General features: G+C 40.8%; 1 long non-coding RNA gene across 1 annotated transcript; it reads right to left on the reverse strand.

Moving 5' to 3' along the window:
- Positions 1–1,087: 1,087 nt before the first annotated feature.
- Positions 1,088–1,797, reverse strand: LOC119005225. Its single transcript, XR_005070415.1, has 3 exons — positions 1,712–1,797; positions 1,268–1,345; positions 1,088–1,191 (listed from the first exon to the last, which is right to left on the reverse strand). It is a non-coding gene; the product is annotated as an uncharacterized LOC119005225 (long non-coding RNA).
- Between the last annotated feature and the right edge of the window lie 6,870 nt (positions 1,798–8,667).

Raw genomic sequence — 8,667 nt, forward strand, 5'->3', positions numbered from 1 at the left:
CGTCATGTCAAAAGCTCATAGTGATGTCAAATCCTAAAGTGCCTGCTACAACCAAAAAATAATCTAGCCCAAACCATACAAATACCCTCTACCTACAGATGTTTCTCCTTCCAAAGGATGCCACTGCAGTTGTGTTAAAGGTGCAGTGACATGGGAGGGGGGGCCTTATATTTTATCCAGCTGATTTTGCATTAGCTACAATCAACAGTTGGCACATGTGTGCAGTCTGTATCTGCGTAAAAAAAAAAAAAAAAAAATGTGAATAGGGTGGCTGTAGCTCAGTGGGTAGAGCAGGTCGACTAGTGATCGAAAGATCACTAGTTCAAATCCCGGCTCCGGGCAAGGCTGAGCTGCATGTCGAAGTGTCTTTGAGCGAGATACTGAACCCCACATTGCTCATCAGTGAGGGCCCTGCGATGAGCTGGCGACTTATCCAGGGAGTACCCTGCCCTCGCCCTGAGACAAGGCTGGGATTGGCTCCAGCAGCAACACCCCGTGACCCCATGGAAAGGGATAAGCGGTTACGGACAATGACATGACATGACAAAAAATGTGAATGTGGAAATCTGTGCTCTTAGATTTGTAAATCAGTTATATCCATGGGTTCTGCAGAAAATCTGCTTGTTGGGGAGTCCTAATCATTAAAATGAACATAGTTAATTAACTAAATTAACTTCTCAGTTAGAACTGAAGAAGCCTCTTGGACAAGAGGTGAAACATCTTCAAAAAAACTGAAACAAGTCCAGGTGCCTACGATACAGCACCGAGAGTTACCTGATAAATCCTGAGCTCCATCAGAGCTGTCTAAAATATATATTTATTTCTGAAGCTAAAACGTTAATATTATGATATGTAACATATAATAAAATATATTTCCATTATCCATGGCTTTACAATACATTATTTGTTTTGTGTTTTGATTCAAAATAATATATACATAGTGTTTGAATCCCTAAATGGCAAGGGTGTGTGTGCTGACACAAATTCATCAAAAGTCTTCACAGCTGTTAAACCCAAATGACAGCTGATCCAGCCGTGATCAGCTGCAGCCATCATCAGAAATGGACGACGCTTCAAGTGATTCAGTGTTTCAGAGAAAAGGACATTTATCAAACTGATAACATATTTCCTTGTTTCCTCTCTGCTTGCATGGTTTCCTTGCATCTCTCCATGAATCCTCAGTGGGAAGGACTAAAGAGCAAGAAAATTTGGAAGCATTTTATGGAAAGAGTAAATAGATATATATAAACAAACTAAAAATTCTCACCATTTCATGCATTGGGTCTTTCCCCAGCACGCTTCTGACAATTGTTCCCATGGGGTTGTTCTTGGGAACCACACGCTGCTAGTACAAAGAATATAAACACAAGATGAGCAGTCAATATACAGAAGTTCACTAGATAGCAAACATGAAATGATTTTGTGTAGCAAATATGCAGTGTTTCTGACCACATGTACAACTGGAACAGAAGCAGGGTAATCAACACAGAGAGACACAAGTTGATGAAGGCTTGTGAAGCTTATGAAAGAGCATCTCAGGTGCATCTCTCCTTTCACAAAACCCTTCACAGACTAAAGCACCCAATGTGTTTTCACAGTATTGTATTGCAAATGATTTCCCTGAGTCCATTGTCAGCATATTGGTTCTCATTGTAATGCCAGAGAAAAGAAGACGAAGCTTGTTCTGTTGTGTTCTGATCTCGTCACTGACCTTCAGCCCAAGACTGTCACTGTAATTGCCACTGTAGACTCTACCATCCTCCAGCCAAACAGCCTCTTTGTCCACATTTACTTAATAGAAGAGTGTCAATCAAGCAGAAAACATGCAGATGATTGTGTAGTGCAGAATACAGCAATTAGTCACTCCACATAAGAAGTACAACTACCCCAATGATGCTTGATTGGTATAAAAACAGTCTTGGACTACTTTCTAACAGGCTGGCTCCCCATTAAAGACAATTCTAGCATCCTGGACTGTCCTAAAGAAGTAGAGGAAAGGAAACAATAAACAATTTATCAATCTGTGATTTTTGGCCAGTGTATCAAACATCAGTCATGGTGATTTTTTTGTCATGTGTGGCCAAACAAGGTTATAGCTCATTTATTTCCAGTCCGGCTGGGTTTGTGTAGGCTTCTGTCTTGTGACAAATGTACTTATTGTAAGGCACTGACACCGCAACAAACTGGTTGTCAACCTAAAACTCCATTTAACCCTAACTACTTGTGATGTCACAAAATAATGCTCATGGCCCCGCCTCTTAAAACCAGACTTCCGATGAGCTCAGGGAAAAGTTTCTGCACACTTTCAGCGGTGACAGATAACACAGCCACAGTGAACCTCTATCAGTCAACTGTAGGAACAAGGAGGAACAATCATTTTTGACTGGACCAGATTTGGATCATGTTTGACATAAAGTAGAGAAGCTGATAGAAAACCTTTCGCACTCAGGTAATACATATGTTTCCCCTTCTGCTCAACAAAATCTATATGTATCTTCTCTGACACATGGACATAGACTCTTGCTATGTAAAATAAATCACTTTTGGACCAGTTCATCCAGATTGCCCAGAACATAGCCTTGGATTTTAAATGGCCTCTGAAATATTACCTTATTCGTAAAGGCAGTATTTATTTTTTTTTTTTTCTTTTCCCTTTTTCTAGCGTGTGTGAGCATGTGAACTGTGTGTTTTGATATCTTCTCATGTGTGTAAGTGGACTGTCTGTTGAAGCAGGAGGACAGTGTAAGATTGTGTATGAGAGTGTCCCCGGCCATGCTTTTGTCGCTGCAGCAGGCAGGCAGGAGGGGTGGGGGGCATTTATCAGCCCTCTAAGTGGCTCAAGGAAAAGCAATGCTCGCTGGGAGTTGAGCTGACAGCAGTTTTCCTCGGATCGATCTGCAGCGCTGTTCCAGTTTATGACAAAAGAGTTCACGACACGGCAGTCACAAAGTCAATACCGTGATAAATACTCCCCCTCCACTCGCTCCTGTCCGCCACTTTACCAGGCATTTGGCCTGACAGTTATTACTCCCACGGTAAATCCACTGACCAGAGGGGAAGAAAAGGCACTCGGCTCCAGATCTCTGGGCTGGATTTATGGACCCAAGTGGACCAAGTTTACTTAATTCAAAAAAAAAAGAAAAAAGATATACTCCCTTTGCAGGCAAGCCACTGCTGTGATTTTACCCCTGGGAAGGTGAAAAAAATACTGTTTAATTTACACATGCATCGAACATTGGCCACTGCACAATGCATTCATGTATTTATGTATTTGAATTATTGCTAGAGTTAACCACTCTGTCCAATCATGTATATGACTATTAACACATCCAAAATAGATTTACAATGTTTCTCGCCTTTTCTTCCCTGGAAGTCTAATTTGAACGATTAGGGAATTATCAGCAGGGATTAAAGCGCGCACTGTCACACACACTTGTTTGTTGTTGCCTTGACCAGCTGACACACAGAAACTTTCCATCACATGCACATCGCATTAATGCGAAGAGATCCCTGTGGTTAGGTTTTCCACAAATGAGGAAATCTTAGGAAATGTTTAGTAATTTGCCATAGATCCTTGCCTTAGCACTAATCCATGGTGTTAAATCCCTTTTACAGTTAAAAGTAGCCTTATCCTCACATATGGCTAGGATCACAGTAATCAACACAGCCGATTATGCAGATGCAAATTAAACTGGTACATATTAATATTTTCAATTATTCTGGTCCAAATAATACAAGTCTGGGGTGAGATTAATGTTTTTTTCAATAATGATTTACAAACACAGCATCTATTGCACGTTGAGTGGTAAGTCATCGTGTTGCAGCATGACTCGTAATCCTATTAGAGATTGGGAAAAACATAAAAAGATCTCATTAAGATTTAAATTGTTGCAGGATCATCAATTATACGTTAGCATGGACACCCCAGCACTTTGCATCCGATCATGCAAAGTATCTCTCATAGGCTGTGACCCACTTTGGCAGCAACATAGTGCAAGTACGTTTACTTAATTTCACTTCTAAAGTACCGAGATTTGACTTGTGTTCCCAAGACAGGAGACTTTGTATTTTAACTGCATTCGGCTGCCCGGAGTCATCCTGATTTTTTTGATTTTCGAACTTTACTTCACAGCGGTTAAGGTATTGACAGATAAAGGACACAGGGTTTATATCCAAAAGTACAATATGACACTTTCATGTATTACACTACCTAGTGTGAAAGAGTATCATCTATAAAGTTTTTTCTAAACAATTTAAGAATTGGGGGTGAATATAGTTTTATCATCAGGTAATGAAAAAACATTTAATACCTATGCAGTTAACATTTACATTCAGAATACTTGTGAAAACCCTGTGCAAAGCAGCCCACAACGCAGCGCAGTGCCACAAGTTTCAGAGGTACGCAGATGTCACTGTCACGCCCAGCGCCCATGTTACGTGAATTGCAAATGTACCTTTGCTTCGGGGTGTGTTTGTTTTGAAGTGAGGTGTGGTCAAGCACAGCCTGGAGGTAGTAAAAAGGTACTGCGCCACAGAAGAACAAAAATCTGGCAAAATTCAGATGAAAAGATGCGCCTATAGAGGCAGGAAAACATCACATTTAAACTCTGCGTGAATGATTAGAGAGGCTGCTTTCAGTTATTGCAATTGTTTCCATGCACACAGAAACACTAACAAATAGTGTAACCCATGTAAGTACCAAAACTAAAGAGAACTGAAGAGGAAACTCTCGAAAAGAAACAGAATGAACTATTTCACTGCATGAATCTGGACTGTATGTGTGACCTTTTGATGTGCAGAAGAACACGGAACATTAATTAACATGATCTGTCAGCGAGTCAGGAGTTCTAATTACACAACAAAGTTCATATGCTGTTCCGTGTTCCAAATGCAATATTATGGGAGAAAGTGAGAGGAAGTGATTGATTTAATGCCATCAATTAAAAGTCGAGGAGAAGAGACAAAAGACAAAGGCTGCAAATGCACAAATGTCTTCATGAAGAGTATAAATTGGCATACACTTATCATTTCTAAATGCAAGTCCCAAGTAACTCTGCTACTGAAGACATATAAATGTGACTATAAAGCTTCAGGAAGTGTGACTATAGATCTTTAGTATATAATGCGAGACTGTTCAGTGTGTGACCCAGACAGGACTACTGCTTATTAAGGTGCTTTATCCTGGGGGATTTTAGACTCAATATTGTGGGAGGTTTATTGAACACGTAACTACCTGGAAAACTACCAGCGAGTCTAAACAGAATAACACATCATAGGGTGTGTGTGTGTGCGTGCGTGTGTGTGTGTGACATGATGTGTGCATGACTGTGAGTTTGATGGCAAGTGGGTTGTGAAAGCACAGTCAGCAGGAGGTGATGTTGCTATTAACGCTGAAGATAAGTGAACAGGCAGACAGTACACAGGCTAAGCATAATATCAGGACCTCAGAGTGACGTATGCATCAATACAATACCTGTCTTGACTGTCTTACAGTGGGATCCCGTTTCATAATGCTGCATGTTCCCAAATTATTTCTGCTTAAAGGGGTTCCCAAACAAATATTGCATTGCATAGGCATAATAATAAAACCAGAGGACTTGTAAGATGTAAACAGATATAAAAAGAAAGTCTAAATCAAAGTCACTGCCTTTCCCAAGATGCATCTCAAATTGCCTTGTTTTAAATGTCCCCTGCCTGATAAACAAACTTGCACGCTTCAAAATGAGGGTTTCAAGTGTGTTTGTCTTTAAGGGCTGCGATTCTACCCAGAACCATTTGATTGTGAGGAACCTTTTTTTTTTTTTTTTTTTTTTTCTATTAAAAAAAAGTGTTCACCAATCTATAGCATGTCATATAGGGGTCAAGTACTGGAGGGAACAACAGTGCAGAAAAATACAGCTGTGGTCAAGAATTGTATCAGCCCTCTCACTCATGGTTAAAATTATTGACCAGCACATAAATTATAATTGCAAACATAAACCAGCTCTTCTAGAAAAAAGCTACTTATGACACACGACCAACGGAAACACTAAGAAAAAGTATCATTTGCATGTTGGATCACAAACCAAACTTAGAGCTGCTGTAAGCACCGGCGACATTTCAACTTCCTGTCCTCCCTCATCTCTACGTCACCACACTTGCACTACCCTTTTGTTTTTTTCTCTCTTTGTCTCTTTCTTTGTTGAAGCGTTTGTGATCACTCGTCCTTTTGATATTGGCTTGTGGTATTATAAACCGTCACTGGGAGCGCTGGAATTGGTAATGTCAGTGTAGGTACCAGAACAGGTGGATCCTGCTCTCAGTATGTGTAGAAGCCAAAGAAAACTTTATGGGTCTTGCTTGGTCCATTTAGCTCTTTTATTGTCAAGAGTGTGCCTTTCAAACTCTGTGTGCCCATTTAGCATTTTTTTGTTATAAATTCATAGTCACCAAACCCCAGGCCAAGAAAACTGTGATGACCTCAGTGTAACTGTTATGACTCTCTCTGTGAGGAGTGAAATTATCTTCCCATGTAAACTTGGTTCGAAAGCCCCTTCAACCAAAACACAACAAAAGAATCAATTGGGCCTGAGAGATATATGGGTGGAACCATTGCGCCATAGAAATGTTCTCAGTAGAACCTCTGTGGAACCTTCACAGATGTTTATTAAGGGATATGCAAATCCCTGCTGCACTGGGCTGATGTGGGGGAGTCAAACCAAGATAAGCCGAGCGAGCACATGTGTATGGAAAAGTCCCACGTATTAACATTTCCATTTGCATGACTTTTTCAGAGTTTGAGAAATAACCTCTCGAGCGCAGAGAATCTTTTAAACTTGTTGCATCAGCATGAAAGGCTGCTTGTCTAGAGAGTCAACATTTTGGAGACAGGGGTTTTCCTCTGACACATAGCTGCCAAACTTATATCTGAGCATTATATGATGTAGCCTGTTGTTGACCCTTTGAACTGTCAACCCTGCGTTAGCTTCTAGATGTGTACACTGTGTCTGTGCACATTTATAGGGCCTTGCTCTTCTGTTTGCTCCCGCATGGCAATTAAAACTGTTTCCCAACTGTGAATGAGGGAGGGACAGAAACTGACAAACACAGGGAAGGAAAACAGGAGGATGAAAAACAAGAGGAGGGGAAGAAAAAACAGGCAGAGAGATGAAGGCAGAGATTTTTCTTCCAAGTTTGACTGGAGGCAATACAGCAAGCCATAATTAATTACCACAGACAGGTACGTATTAAAAACAATATTCCATCTTACCGAAGCCTTGGAGGTCTTTGCACCAATAAAGGGAGGTATTCATCAGATGAGGCCCTGTCCAAGTAAAGCTTCATGAAAGGGGACGCCATGGATAATTTATATCAAAATGCCTGCATAAACTGGGAGGCCGTAAAAAGTCCCAATTAGCCATCTGCGATTGTCTGGAGGAGGTTTGATGTATGGGCCTATCAATACAGCACAACTGCAGCCTGGGCTGTAATATCAAACTGTAATTCAGGATGCACATGGCAAATAAGCACCCATTGACTCTGTGGGTGAGTTTACAGACCGTTAGGGAGATCTATTTAACATAGGCACAGCCAAGGAAGTGCACTGGACTTAAAGGTGACATAAAATAATCTTTATTTTTCGACATATATTATTATACAATGTACGTGGTGAAAATAGAACTCCGTATTCAAACAATCCTATCAGAGAAGTGGGCAGCCATCGAACAGTGTCAAGATCAGTGTCTTAGCCAAGGGCACTGACTGTAAAAATCAACCTCATGTGCATGTTCTGATGGAGGGGAAAAACTCAAGCGCCTCTCAGAAAGCCCTGCCCCAGCCAGGATTCAAATCCATGACCTTCTTGCTGTGCTACCACACTGTCTAGGTATAGGGTCTGCATTTATCTGCTTTAAAATTCAACACGGATGCTTGGGGCTAATGTTATCTTGTTAAATTGTATTCATTTTTTATAGTTAAATTGAATACAATTAGAGGAAAAACCTTCAGCAGTTTCTGCTTCCTGCGTCATTGTTCTGCTTCCATGTAAAGGGGAATGACGAGGAGTATGATATAGCTCTGAAATGCTGAACTATCTTCGACACAAACATAAAGCAAAAGCCATCATGTTACAGTGTGTAGAGCCTGGGATGTCTGGTGTGTGTCCAGACAAGTACATTCCAGCATTACTGTGTTGAGTTCAATGTGGAAATGCAGGGAGAGAAGGGCAGGTTGAGATGGGTAGACCAAGGTTGCTGAGGGGGAGACAGGAAGAGATGTGAGCAGAAGGAAGAAGAATGACAGTGTCAGTGTAGAAGGAGAGAGTCGGGGAGAAAGGGCCTGCAGTGGATTGAAGAAGTGATGACAGGAGGAAGAGCAGGGGGGAAAGGGGACTCTACTGGGTAAATTGTGATGAGTACAACCAACAGATAATGTCTCCACATGTTCTCGCTCCAACATAAACAGGCCATATTGTGCTCGTTTTCAGGTTCACACTTTTATTTGGGAGTTTAATCCTGTCATGCAAAAAAAAAGGTAGTATTTCTTAAATGTTTGTGAGATGAAGATTGACTGAAATACATTTATATGTTATTTTTTTGTAGCCTTTGTTCAGGGTATCCACATTAAATGTATTGAGTGTGGATGAATTAACAGGAATTGTATAAAAAGTATGCCTTTAAGAAGTTATAG

The sequence above is a fragment of the Acanthopagrus latus genome, chromosome 16, assembly GCF_904848185.1.
Source record: "Acanthopagrus latus isolate v.2019 chromosome 16, fAcaLat1.1, whole genome shotgun sequence".
In the NCBI taxonomy this organism is placed as follows: domain Eukaryota; kingdom Metazoa; phylum Chordata; class Actinopteri; order Spariformes; family Sparidae; genus Acanthopagrus; species Acanthopagrus latus.